Source organism: Amia ocellicauda, chromosome 5, assembly GCF_036373705.1.
Source record: "Amia ocellicauda isolate fAmiCal2 chromosome 5, fAmiCal2.hap1, whole genome shotgun sequence".
Taxonomy (NCBI): Eukaryota; Metazoa; Chordata; class Actinopteri; order Amiiformes; family Amiidae; genus Amia; species Amia ocellicauda.
The window spans coordinates 36463389-36478254 of NC_089854.1; the positions used below are offsets into that span (position 1 = coordinate 36463389).

The 14866-nt window shown below is 43.8% G+C and overlaps 1 protein-coding gene across 3 annotated transcripts in view; it reads right to left on the bottom strand.

The window, feature by feature from the left end:
- cdk17 (cyclin dependent kinase 17) overlaps nt 1–11879 on the bottom strand; it is a 67997-nt gene extending 56118 nt beyond the window's left edge. For all 3 annotated transcript variants that reach the window (XM_066705015.1, XM_066705014.1, XM_066705013.1), the window contains exon 1: nt 11518–11879. The gene's annotated coding sequence lies outside the window, so the exon portion shown is untranslated. The remainder of the gene's footprint in view (nt 1–11517) is intronic.
- Between the last annotated feature and the right edge of the window lie 2987 nt (nt 11880–14866).

Genomic DNA, 14866 nt, shown 5'->3' on the forward strand with positions numbered 1-14866 from the left:
AACTAGCCCAGATTTTTTTAATACAAAATCAGTCACTCTAGCTGTTGGATCTTTAACAGATTACTGATTAAACCCCCAAAACAACAGAAACAGGGATTCCCCTCATTTGGAACAGGTGAGATTAAACTGATTTAAGCTATACACTGCCAGCTCTAGTTATTAGGTTGGCCTACTTTTTAATGGTTTTAGAAAGCTTTTTTAGCCGTTTTATATATGCTTAGTGGTGACATTCTCTACTTTCAAAATTATAAAAATAAAATGTAGGTTACTAGTAAAAAGCCTTACAAAGACCACTGCCTGGAGCAGAAGTCATTATTTTATCAATTTTCTACTCCCCCCCATACTATAACACAAGATAATATAGATAGGAATTCACAATGAAATATTTATTCAAATATTAAAACTGCTATTTAAACTAAATGAAACGCAGTAAAATGATTGAACAAAAAACAATTAGAATTATAAGATAATAAGCCATTGAATGCGATTAATATCATTAAGCCACAGAGGAAGGAATAGAAACTTCCAGAACAATAAGCAACATGGAGCCTCAGAACCAAAGTGCACAAGCTCAGGATTGATGGCGTCCCACAACTGGGGAAATGCCAAGGTGTTCACTAGTGTGGGGAAGACTTTTACCTTCCCTGTTACACTTCATCAAAGCCGAGTAGCTGCTCACCAGAAACATCTTGTGGTTTAAAAACAAAAGCCCTGGCAGAGTAACTACATTTATCAGAGTTCATATCCCCCAACAGAGGGGACCCCCCACCCCCCTAGTTGCACAGATTATGAAGCCAGAGCCAGCCACAGTAGGAAAGCCACTGAGGAGCGTACCTCAGCTGATGACAACACAGGGTCACTCGGCCAGGGTCCCAAGACCCTGAATAGCTGCCCAGGCCTTGGCTGCCCCAACAGTGGGACTGACGGTAGCCTTTCCGGTTCGTTCCCTCTGCAGGGCTGGCCTGGCCCCAGCATAAAGTGAAAGTAGGTCAGCTCGTTTTAAAACTAGCCTTTAGGCCACTTATCAATGACACCACAGGGAGGACAAAAAGCACACTCGCACAAAGTATATTTGACATTAGCGATTAGTAATTTACGACCGTGACAGTGCAAACTGGCATGGACCCGAGAGCAGCTCTTAAAGGCTCTACCAGTCAAAAGTCAAGCTTCAATGCAAGCAATCCTACTTGAATTCATAGCAGAAAGATGGACTTCAGTCACACAAAACTATTTGAATAAGAATTCAACCCACTGTGCGCATCAGAGCCAAGCCTCCAGGGATCACAGGATAAGGTAGTGCGCTAACAAAGGAAGGAGAGCAACAAAGAGGAAAGAAAATGATGTCACGTTTGTGTTGTAACTTTAGTAATGATCCAGATTAACCACACAACCCTCCCAGTCCTCAGGGGAATAAATCATACACTTCACTGATGGGGACTGTACAGAACAAGGGTCCTCATCTTTATTGAAGCGCATTACTACCTGCATTTCTCCCAGAACCCAAAAGACAGAAGGGGGGAATTCCTGCAGATTTGAAAAAGGGATTTTACAAAAGAACACAAAATAAGTTCTGCGTTGTTCTATTCCCAGAGCGAGCACGTTCCAGCTAATGTGAAGTTCCACAAAGCACACAACTTTCTCTCCTGTAAAAACCTAGGTGTCAAATCACACTTTAATGCTGACCATTCAATATTTCATCACTGGTTGGGTCTTTTCCAACATTCAATAATGTTGTCATGTAGTTTTAGGGATTGATTCTCTCAAAGGCCTTTCGAAGGGAATTCTGGACAACAAAAAACAATGGCACTGCTGTAGCAGCTTTGGGAATCTACTTGAGGCTACTGCTTGCTTCTTACAGATAAACAAACAAAAAACAAAAGTCCAAGGAAAATTCCCTGCCCAATTATGCACTCCAAAGACAAAGGGGCCGGAGTGCTGTGTGAATGGAGCCGGTAAACTCCCTGAAGAGGTCTTCCCATTGCTAAAGGGGGCTTGCATTTGAGAAGTCTAGCCATTTGAGAACTACAAAGTGACTATTAAGGCAGGCTCAACTGGAACACTCTTGCAGGCATGTAATGACCCTCCCATTATTCCTTGAACAGGTGTGAAATTGTACAAGAGAGAACCTCCCCTCCCCCCACCCCTTCAGCGTTCACTGCAATCCTCCAGACAGGGTTGTGCACACAAAGACCCGGCCCTTGCCATCTACCTTAGCTGTGAATCATAAAGCAAACCTCTCACGCTACCAGCCTTGCAGCACATGCAGGAGCCTCTGCTCGCTGCCTCAGAGTGAGTCCCAGGAGGATTGCATGCCTTTCACATTTCTGTTGAGTCATCGAAAAAATAAAAAACATCCCTCCTATCGCAATGTCTCTCTGGATTCTGATGGGAATACCTTTGAAACCGCATTCAAGTCAGGGCATGGTGATCGACGGGGCGTACAGTCTGAAGGACAGCTCACACTCAGGTTAACACATAACACTCCTATCCTTCCTGCTCTCTTCAGAGTGAACTTCCCTGAACTTTGCGTCACCCCAGAACTGATTCTTGGGGTTAAACGCGGTTAGAGACAGACAGGGCATTTAATCTGACAATCCTCTGTGAAGACTAAGATAAGATTCCACCAGGGAAGGGGAACTTCTGGTAGCCCCATTACATTTTTGCAAGAGAACTCATCCACATGAACCCTTCAAGTAGACGCCTTGCCAGCCCAGACCAAGTACCACCCTCCCCCAACCCTGAAAACCATACACCACATCAGCTGGTACATTACTGTAGCTGACCCTGGGTAGACGCTGTATGTACAGATAAAATAAAAATAAAAGATTCCTTGACAGACCACAGCTGCTCAGCGATGACACAAAATATGCAAACAATGTTGTGATGCCACTGGGGTCCATCCAGTGAATTCCACAGTAATATAATGTTACTAGCCAGAGTGCATGCAGTCAGACATAGTTAAAGGCTTCCTGAGAAACCAACCACAACACGACAGCAACAGGACTTTGTCAGCTACACTTTGACGAGTTGCAAGACGTCTCTGCATCTAAACGCCTCTGTTTTACAGCACTGCCATTAATATTGCAGGGTAAGTCATGAAATATGCAAGCAAATCTGGCACTTTCCTAGAAGGCTCATGTGTGAAGTATTCCCACTGGTACCAGGCACAGCCGCAGACGACGTTACATGGCAGCACTGCTGAGCTGGAGATGATCTACGTATATAGAAAGGGGAGTAAGAGATGATTCTGATAACCAAAGGAGATATGGTGTTAAGGAGGTGGCATGGTACCCGGTTTATAAAGGATGAAAACGAGATCAGGAACTTCATACATAGTGCTGGACTTAAAAATAGCACAGGGCAGGGCCAGGTCAGGCAGCTGAGCCAAGTCAGAAGTGACAGGTGGCTTCCCCCGTGTTCAAAAAATGAAGGACTGCACCAATTCTGTTTTCTTAGAATTAAATTTTACTTTAGAGCTGGAAATGAAGCTGTGGCTAAACTTAATCATCCAAAAAGGCACAATGACGCAGCGTCGCACAACAGGAGTTTGGAGGCAGTAAAGAGAATCAATGACTATTGAAAAAGGACAGTGCAATCTTCTCCAATGCAGCAAGAATTGAGAAGCTTATGCAACGTTTTACAGCAAGAAAAAGTATGCATGCGTGTGTGTTTGTGTGTTGGGGTGTGAGGGAGCGGAGACAGACGACAATGGGGCAGGCCGCGTCTGGCACAGGCCGAAGAGCCTGCGATGGGACTGCAGTGGGATCTCAGATTCCTCAATGCTGCATGACTCAGTCCTGAACCGCGGCCAACTCGACCCCCAACAGGGAGGGATTGAGCAGAGAGAAAGGCCTGGCTGACGGATTCTCAGCAGCACACAATGCATCCTTCAAGTTCCTGGCAAGCACAAGGTGAAACGCTGCTCCCTGCAGTCTCACTTCTGTGCTCCTCTTCTCTCACTGGAGGCTTCAAGCCACAGTGATGAGATGTTCTGGGATCTCTGTTTTCCCTGTGTATTTTTTTTTTTTTTTTTTTTTTTACAAATGTCTGAAAACTAAAGTTGTTATTCAAGCAGTGTATGCACTTATTTTCTCCTCTCAGATGATCTCCGGTTATGGTCCTGTGCCGTTCCATTTAACATCATCATGATTTAACTAAAATAAAATACTAAGCAGGTCCTGTTGCTCCTTAATGTCCTAATTCAAATGCCAATGTAATTTGTAATGTAATACTGTATTTGAGAATAAAGGTGTCAAACCTTATGTGCATTTAACGTTACTCACATTCTGTAAAGATGTTAAAGAATGACCAATTGAAGGTGGCAATGGCTCCATTTGGTCATCTGATTTATCGGAAGGTTCCCTCTTCAGACAAACACGAGTCCACCTGGTCACCGAGCTAATATTTCTGAATGAACTCTTCCAAGCATTATTTAAAGTTATATGTTATATGAATCACTCAGTCAACATTCTCCCTATTGGTTACACAGAATAAATGCACATCACATTCCCGATTCCTGCCTGCAGGTGCCCTGTCAAGCACAGTGAATGCCTGCAGGCCCCAGCAAGGCCCAGGACATGAACCAAAGCCAAGAGTGGGAAAAACTGTCCTGGAACACTTCACTATTCAGATATCACATGCTAAAAGCAGGCACTGTTCTTTTCTGAACAACCCTTTGCAGGACTTTTTAAACTTCAATGCGATGTGGTAAATTTGCATCAAACCATTTACAGCCTCCCACCATGACATCACCCAGTTCCAATTCGAGTGAAGGCCACAAAGCAAGACTGAGCTCCACCGTCACAGAACTGAAACACACTCTACAATCTTCCTACTAGTATAAAATATACGTACATTAAGAAGATTGATGTTTTGCAGATGTAGTAACTAGACTGCACTGTCACCCAACCACTTCAGGGACTGAAGACTGATGTGATTGTTTTTATATAAAACTATGGTTTGGAAGCGGCACAGAAAAATCCTCTAAACAGCACAAATCAGGCAGTGCTGAAAGTGCAAATGCCGTTAAGGTGACTAACACGACAAATCGGATGGGTTTCAATATTGCAGCTGCATACAGCTGGCCACTGCTAAGGAGCACGAACATGCCCACCTGCCCTGCGCTCTGCACATGGCTTAGATAGTGGAATCTGCTATAGGAGTCTGCATCCATCATACTCTAAGGATGGGGGGGGGGGACACAAGTTGCTTTTACATTACTTTCTGGACCAGTTACCAAAAACCAACCACCATCTTCCATCTTCCTCACAAATCAAAGATGTCAAGTTCCATGCAAGTCTTGTCTGAGAGCACCTATGTGGCATAGAAGCAAACCCACCACAAACAACTACTCTACCAATTTGTGCCAGTGGATATCAGCAAATGATACGTGTTAAGCACAGATCTTGTGTCCACCTCATGAACACTTAGCATGGCTCTGTCAGCAGCTGTAGATCACGGTCTTCACAGCTGGCATTAGGCTCTTCTTTTCACACATATCCAGTGCAGAGTCAGCATCAGGAACGGCCTTTTAGGCTTGTGTGGAATCAATGAGAACACAAACGCAGAATGAAAATTGTGGAAAAGAATACGATGTGTATAAGAAAAATAAATAGCAAGAACAAAATCAATCAATGTTATTCCACTCACAGTGGTGGGAGCGGAGGGGGTTGAGAATATTTTGATCTGAGCAATTGGTTAAAAAGTGCTGCTTTTCTTTCACTTACAGGACTAAAGGGTACAGGCAAGCCCAAAAGTTGAGCACAATTGGGAGCAAGGACAATGTTAACAGCCTGATACAAAACATCAGGAAATGGAAACATATGGTGAGGTCACTCCCTGCAGGACACAGCAGGACAGCACTCAGGGGGAAGGAAGACACCTTCTCCTCTTTTTCTGGAAAAAACAATTGAATCCGATTAAAAAAAAAAAAAAAGTTGGACTTGGGTGGGATGCTAAAGACAATATTGGGAATTGTCAAATGCTGATCGACCTTTTCTACCAGGCGGGGGGAAGACTGAGCTCCACCGTCACAGAACTGAAACACACTCTCTCAGGCTATTGCTGGCTGGTCCCAGTCCAAGTCCTGCTCAAACAGCACAGTCAGGTCTCAACTGGAGTACCGACAGAGCTCTCACTGATGACGCAGAAGACACACGCACACACATGCCCTGCAATTCTCAGGGGTTCACTGTTGCGCTGCAAAATAAGCAGACTCCAGCCAATTGTAAATGCCCCTGACCCTGGAGAGCGCCTTGGCAGTCAACAGAACAGTGCACTTGGGAAAGCCCAGACACAGTCAGCTAATGCCATAACCCAGATTCAAAGCAGCCATGTCCACACTCCAGGCACCTGCAAACCCCATCAAGGCAACCAGCATTTATTCTGCACAGCAAAGCCCACATTGGGGATCAGATGGTGGTCTGAAAGGGATATCAGATTCTTATCAGGAAATCGGTCTTCAAAGATTCAGGAAAACAATATATAAATTTACCTTGATGTGCTTAAAGTGTAATATACCAGATTTATAAATTATTGATTCATCTCGTATTACAGTACAAGAAAGTACAATACATTCAGAGAGTGACGGGTCCCAAGGAACAGTCAGTACAAGTGAAGAGCGTGACTCTGCTATACACTATTTTTGGCCAACCAAAAAACAACACGTTTTTCCTGCAATTCACTGGGGGAATGAAATGAGCGCAATGAGCGCAGAAATGAGCGCAAGAATGTCAGACGCGCATGAAAAGAAAGAACAAAAGCAAATGGTTAGACAATACAGAGGGAGCAGCCCAAGGTCATCAACAAACCTTTTCTCAAATAACACAGCACGTAATTCCTCACCATGAAGAAAGTCCCACGGGGAAACCATGAGGTATCAGTGCTGGAAAAGCCAGAGACACCGCTGCGCAGGGCAGAAACGCACCAGGCAGCTCATTCTCACATTTTTGAGTAATGCAGTAATTTCCTGTTTGGTTTAGCTAAAAACAAGTGTCATGTACCCTGTCATTTCCATGCATTCACTTTAAGCTGCATGCTGACACACAAAGGAAGCACTGGGGCTGAGAGGCATAACAGTCACCGCTTGAGGATCCCAGGGTAGGCAGATCCTGCTCACAAGCTCTAAAGACCAGCGGAAACAAACACAGCTCCTTGTCCTCAGGGACAGTGGAGGCCTACATGTTTAGCGAAGGGTACAGAGAGGTAGTAAATCTACAAATTCCACTCTTACAGAATTTACAGAAGGGCCACAACTCAGTGATTGTTCTTGAGATATTTCTTCAAGTTATTTCCTCTGCAGATCAATATAAAACCAGAGTGTCCCTCAATTAAGATTAGCTGTGCATTTCTACCTAAACTCTGATCTGAGAGGTGTATGCTAGAGACACGATGGCCAGATATGGGATGCCAGTGAAACAAAAAGAGGTCATTTGTTTATTTCTCCCAGAACCAAATGTGGGACTGTCCACCACTGAGAAACTATTTTCTATTGCAGTCACCTGAAGACATGGATTTTACACCATAATATTTGTATGTTTGTTTTTATTTTTTTTAAAAAGACACACAAAACCCAAGCCAGCAAATGCCCTGCTCCAATTCAGATTGTTTTGCCATCATAAACCATCTTGGGAGTTTCTCCATCTGCAAATCTCCATGCTCATCGCCAAAACAATATTGTTTATAGCCGTTGTGTAAAGAAACACTATAGTCACTTGCAGGCTTAAGAGATAGGGCCTAGTTAATTTGTCAGTCTCTGTGGAGACAAAGACACCTTGCCCTGATGGCAAGTCTGCAATACATAAAGAAAAAAGAAGCCTCCACCCACAATGTAGCGGACTTATTAATATTTTTTGGAAGCCAGAGTGTGGGCGCTAGACTAGACTTCAGTTCACAGTCAATCAGTAGATTAGCCAGCCCCGCATGGAAGAGTACCCAAGTGCAGGGTTTCTAAGGCAGGATGAGGCAGGTGACAGACAGGCAGCCAGCAATCGGGGGGGGGGGGGGGGGGGGGGAAAGCAGGTGTACCCGGGATATTCGTGTTGAAAGGCTAACCTGTTTCATAAACAAAAGCCATCAGCTGCAATCGACAGCGTCTGCAGGTTGCTCAGCCCTTTCCTCAGTGTACCTTGCACATATACTACCCATCCTTGAAACTAATCTTACTTAATTAATATTGACCACAGGGACGTGCTGAGCAGAGGCTTTAAGCTTCTCATCTAGTTAAGCAGGTGAGGCACGGCACGGAAGGAGAGCAGCAAGCTGCAGCCACATAACGTGATTGGCTTTCTGATATCTGAAGAATGATGTCACTACACTGTAACACTGGAGAACAATACGGCCTGCATGAAGGGTTAAGAAAATAAAACCCACAGAGGAATATCCACTTCAATACAAGTCCATCAGAGATGCTCAATGGGTATTTGTTATGACGGGAAGTTGTCTTCAGGTATTACTGCTGGGAATAGAATGATCCTGGGATCTCAAGATAAGACCAAAGACATGGCAGAGACCTGTCTTAAAGCGTGAAGACAAAAGCCGCCCAGACCAGGCCGCTCCTCCAGTTCTGTTGACAAGAATAAGCCATGCAAGATCTCAGCTAAATGAGGGTAGACTGTGGAAATTTGCACAATGAGCTTAAATCAGAGCATAGCCCAGTAACCTAAGTGCCTATGCTAATATTGACGTGTGTCAACCGATAACCTCATTCTGTTCTCATTGGCTCCTGTTGTGACAGCATTTAAATGCCTTTAGAATTGAGTAATGAGATATCAAATAATAAAAAGGTCAGATTTGTTTTTTGACCATGAATGCTTTTCTATCACTTGTGCAATCTGAAAGCAAAACTTGCACACAGTTAAAGAGCTTCACAATCTCTCTAAAAGGCGACGTCCCCTTTCCAGGAGCGGTGAAAGCCACACCACACGCCTGCCATGTGAGAGCTGTTCTGCTTGGAAGAATGCACCTTCAAAGACCGAGGCAGCCAGGAGCACAGGCTGCCACCAGCCGCTGTCTAGGGTTTCCATGCTACCCTCGGGCCAGTGCGCTTACCCGAAGTTAACACTGATATCACAACAAATGGAGACAGCACTGCTGCACCACAGTAATCATTTGGTTCCAGTGGAGAGCCAATGTGAATTTGAAAAGCCCACTGGACCCATTCCTCAGGGAGGGCATATTAAAATGTGGCATCTTTATGTTTCCCTCAGAGCTGCATGTGCAAACGGCAGCCTGCACGGTGCAGATTAGGACAGGGCAGCATTAACCGATTTGCTCCATCTCAAAGTAATTTCTGCCTTGCAATTCCCAAATGACATTATATAAGGATAATCTGATGCACCAAATTAAGCGCAGAAATTTAAAACTGGTGGAGAGGGTTTTTCTCCTCTTCTACTTTTTTAAATAACAGTTGCCCTATAAAAGAAAAAGAAACAGCCAATTCCCTTTCCCTGATTTCTCCCTTTGTGATGCCCCTAGAGGAGACACGAGACTTAATCGACAACTATACCGACAGGCTTTAGTAGGGTCTCAAATGGAAATTTCAGGTTTATTTCCATGAAAATGGAGACCGAATGCTGCATTTCAAGAGTAATCCCCAAAGATTAATGGCACAAGGACAACACAGGGTGAAGCGAGGAGGAAAGCAGAGAGCTGGCAAACTATGGAGCCGGCGGAGCGACAGAGAGCCAGAGTGCATGCAAAGGAAAAAAAGACCTTATCTACAGGAGTGCACTATAGGGCACAGATAATTATTCAGATTCTCACATTTAAATGTTTTATATATATCAAGTACTGGGCTGGTCACTGCGAGTGAAACAAAGCGGAATTTGAAAAAGCGCAGTATTCTGTAGTTACTGCCACACACAAGGCTTGCGATCAGTTCTGTAGCAGGACTGACTTCTTAAAAGCTATCCTGCCACCTGTCTTGAAAGCTGGCACCCCCGCAAGGACATCAGGGCTTTTCACAGACAACACAGATTAGAGCAGAAGTATTCAGGCTGTGACTGGCTGTAGCCGAACCAGGTTTAAAATAGATTGGGGTGGGTGTCGGGGAGGTTTTAAATCTTAGTAGCCCTACGTATTTTCCACCAAAGCAATTCCTCAGGAAGAAGAATATCTTACCTGATGTAACAGATGATGGAGGAACATTTAATTCATAAAAAGCACTGTGTTTTACTGCCACCAATGTGACAAATAGAGAGTTTCAAAGCTGGATTTTAGATGAATAAACACACATGGGAGTAATACCTGAATCCAGCTGGAAAGCCAACTCGACGGTGTAGTTTTCATGGTGTAGGTTTGTGTGTAAAATAAGTTTGAATCGAAGGAGTACAGAAGACCAGGGCTGTCTAAAAGATGTAGTTTGACAACTCTGATCACATTTCTGTTATTAGCCTATATAGAATACAAGTTATCTTGTTTTAATTAGGATGTATTCTCTATCCACAGCAAGTGTCGATTAAAACAGGCTACCGATATCAATCGATGTTGGAATATTAAGATGGAACGTTTCCCTACCAATACTGGCTACATTTACATTGTACAAATATAGATACACATTTTCTAATTCAAACACAAACACACATATTTAGAGACACAGACGTATATATATATATACATGTACGTGCGTCTCTACTGGTATGTTGTGAACACAGCCGTTGTGTTCAGTGGGGTTGTATGTGCGGCGTCTTGCTCAGCACATGTTCCTTGCTTACCATGAGACTCATGAACCAGGTCTCCTCGCCCTACAGACACTTTCAGTTTCGGATGGATCAGCGTTTCACTCCTTACCCGTCTTCGTGTTTTGGTGACAGCGATTGGGGTCAATAAAATACAAAACGCGAGTATTACCATCAAAACCATAACTCTCCTGGCCACGTTTTGTACAACACGACCCATGTTATTTACATGGACCGTTGTACAAACATCCTGTTTCCTGTCATCCCTACCCTATTTGAAGCCAACCCCAAAAAGAAACTTTAATCAGCACGTCTAAAATGGACAATAAATCTATAAAGAGTATGTGACCCTAACGCAAAATAAAACGCTGATGTGGATGGCGGCGGTCTGCCCACTCCCCCACCAATGGGGTCTCAGTTCTAGTTGGGGGTCTTTCTGTGTTGTGCGGCACTTTATATATACATACACACACACATTTCTATATTTTAATTAAATACAACAAACACAACCAACTACATTAGACCCGTGTGGCTGGATACATGAATACGTACAGCACTGCGTGTTCATATTACAGTCATACAAAAAAAAAAAAAACGACGTAACCCAAGCCATCACATATGGACAAGGGAAACATGACAATTCATAAAACTTAGGCTGACATACACAGGAGCACAACAACCGCAACAACCCCGGTGTACCGTCGGGCGCATTGCAACTCTCGCCACAGCGCAGTGGCCGCGGCCGGCCGGTGTGACTCCCCGCGTATTGTTCCTGCGCCGCGGCTTCACGGCACCATTGTCTGCGGTGGGAACCGAGAAACAGCACGAAAAAGCCACTTACCAGAAACGCCGGACTGAATTGCCGTGCTCCACCGGATCCCCTACCCTGCTCCGCCGCTTCTTCGGAGGCCGGATGCCGTCCCTCCACCGCAGAACAGTAGTTTCGTCGGGGGGGGTTTGTTGCCTTTTTTCTGTCGTTGGGTCACTTTAATCCGTGGAAGAAAACTCCGCCAAACATGGCTCACGCACTCAGGTCCAGGCCGCGTCTGTCTGTCCGCTCATACGGTGCAGTACAGCGGGAGAGACGGCCGCTGCGGCGCTGCCTCGGCTCGTATGAAGGCTGCTAGTGTGCGTGTGTTTTCCAGCAGGGAAGGGAAGAGCAGCTCCGTCCGCATATTGACGCCTCCGCCTCGGAGTGACATCGAGAACAATTCACTTACTCGATTCTTCTTGCGAGGGTCCTCGTTTGGGCGAACAGCGCCACCTACCGCCGGCTGCGCAGCATAGAGGGCAGTGTGTTTAACAGCGACCCCTGCAGCACAGACAAGACACTGAGGCTATTTTTAATTTTTATTATTATTATTATTATTCATCAGTTTGTTTCTTTATTTATTAGCATCTTTACCGAGGGCAACTTAGAGTTATGTTTTGCCCTGTCTTTGTCTTAATGCATCATCATCAATACGATTTATTATTATTATCACTACTACTACTACTGCTTCACAGAGAGCCACGAGTCTTGGGGCCTGTTAGAGACCGGGGTCAGGGAGTCACTGCTCAGGGAGACCTCTGAACTGCTATGGCTCCAGTCTGCGTTGGAGCGGAGGCTGCAGGGGACGGAGGGAAGAAGGGGAGAGCCACAGACATCAAAGTGCAGAAAAAAAGAAAAGAGAAGTCGATTCGCTTTTGGCAAGAAGTCTGTAACTCTGTTTTCGGTGCCCTGACATCAAAGGAAACTGAGTAAATTAAGTTTGGCATGTTATGCAAAGTCACAGGACACACTCCCCGTGCCTCTGTGTACTAAAGGTCTCTGCTCAGATTGAGAGCATGCCAGTACATACCTTCACACTACTTACAGGCTCTCTGCATGCATCCTGCTTTATGTTGCTAGTTCATTTAGGTCATACTGACTTCTTTCAATACAAAACTCCCCCCCCCCGCCTGCTCAGTGTTGTCTGTGGATAGCTATCTACTTCCTTTTGTTTGTTAGCAGCAGCTTCTCCTGCTAACAGTTCAGAATAGCGATAACATTATTGTTAATATCACACACCATCCTGTGTGTTTTTTAAATGTATTAAATGACCTGATGTATAATTTGTAAAGAGCTGTATCTGGTGAGGTGAGATGATTTCAGGTACACAGCTGCAAGTACAACATGCTCTTGATTCGTGTTTTGAAACCTGAAAGTTATATAACATAAAGTCTCAGCGACTGACCTCTGACAATGTTTACCTTAGTCTTAGAAATCAAAGGGCAGTGAGCGTAGTAACTCTGTCAGCCGATGTGTGCGTTAATTGAGGGAAATGTAGAGTTAAAAATCTCACATTTCAATGCAATCCTAACCCAGCCGTCAATGGTCAGACATGATGGTTAATTTGGAAAATAACTTGGGGAGACTACAGGTGTGCAAACAAAAGCCCTGCTGTCACGCACCATCCGGGAGAAAAACACAAAGAACAAACAAATCCATCTGGAGTGATTTTTATCATCACATTATCAACACCATATTAAAGGGAAATGCTTTAGTGTTTCCAAAAATTGCACTGATTACTTTTCTTATTCCCGGGAAAATGATTTTCTGAGGAAAATATAAGGAGCAAACCTGGACATATGTGAATATATGGGGAATCCAGCATGAGCTGATTTGTGTTAAATTCTGTTAATTCTGTAGAGAAGTAGGCAGTCTCAAGCATTAGACTTATATGTCCAGAAATGTGATGTTATGTAATACATTCATTATTTGCAAGAAGGATTTTCATACTATTAGTAATTATTGTATACAGCTCTATGATTATTGTACAAGATTGTGGATATTTTAAGTCATTGCTCTATTCTACAGCATGCTCCAAGAGAGTTATTGTATAATTCATGTCTGGATCTGGGACTCAGAGTTGTTTTGCCCTATAGTAAAGTGCTGTTTTAGAGGTAAACACCAAGTGCATGATTCAATTGAACACGCTGGTGAAGCAATGCCATTTCAATTGTCTGTGGAGCTCTCAGCATTATTTTGCTCTTTTTCAGGGTTTTACCCTTGTCCCCGTCATCTATTTGTAGGCCATTTTGACCTAACAGTATTAGGATTACAAAAGGAGAGAAAAAAATAGATGTTTGCAATGTCTGTATCTAATACGGATTAGCCTGATATGACTTAATTAACAGTATTGATTTGAAAGTGTAAAGAGGATGTGGGGGAACTGGGAAGTGAGATATTACGTGTAAGTAGATTGTGCGTGTTGGATCTTACTTTGACCTGAGAAATTATGCACATGATACCTTGAACTGAAATCACACGCAGTAATTAAGTCGGGGAGGATTATGGGTGGGGTGGCGTATTTTAGACCCTAATCAATGTTCCTCTCACTCTAAAGGTGGAATGGCATTGCATGAGTACATCCTTCTTTCTCATCGGGTAAAATCATTCAACAAGGAAACAACAAACAGTGTTCTGGGGAAAACTGGCCCGCTCACACACTGCTCAGTGGATTGCAATGACTCGCCTGTGGGGCTCCAGTGCAATGTAAGGAAACAGTGTCCAAAGACTCAGAACGTCACATTCTCACGGGGGACTAAACCTGTATTCTGATTCTGACCTGTATCGCTTCCTCTGTTTTAACTTCTTGACCTAATTTTAGCATACAGTTCTGACATGTTAAATAAGGGCGATCAGGCCTGAATGGGGTTAAATAGGGGAGATCAGAGCTGAGAAGTATTAAACGCACAGCATGAAATTGCTTTGTTCAATAAGGCAGCAGAATATTGCATAACAGCCGCATCTCAGATAACATTTAATTTGGTCGCTGCACTGAAGCCAATTGTGATCTACATGGTGACTTGACATGCGTCTGTACAGACATTACCCGAGATTGAAATAGGCCATCTCAGTCACATGACAAGTAAATTATTGACAGTTAAAATAACAGGTAGAGGCCAGAGAGAGTATTGTTGTGTAGAATTACTGTTAATATTAAAATGATTTCAGACTTTATTATTATTATTATTAAATGCTCTGATGTATAATTTGTAAAGAGCTGTATCTGGTGAGGTGAGATTATTTCAGGTACACAGCTGCAAAGCACAACATATGCTCTTGATTCGTGTTTTGAAGCCCAAATGTTACATAAGATAACGTCACAGTTTCTGACCTCTGACAATGTTTACCTTAGTCCTAGAAATCAAAGGGTAGTGAGCGT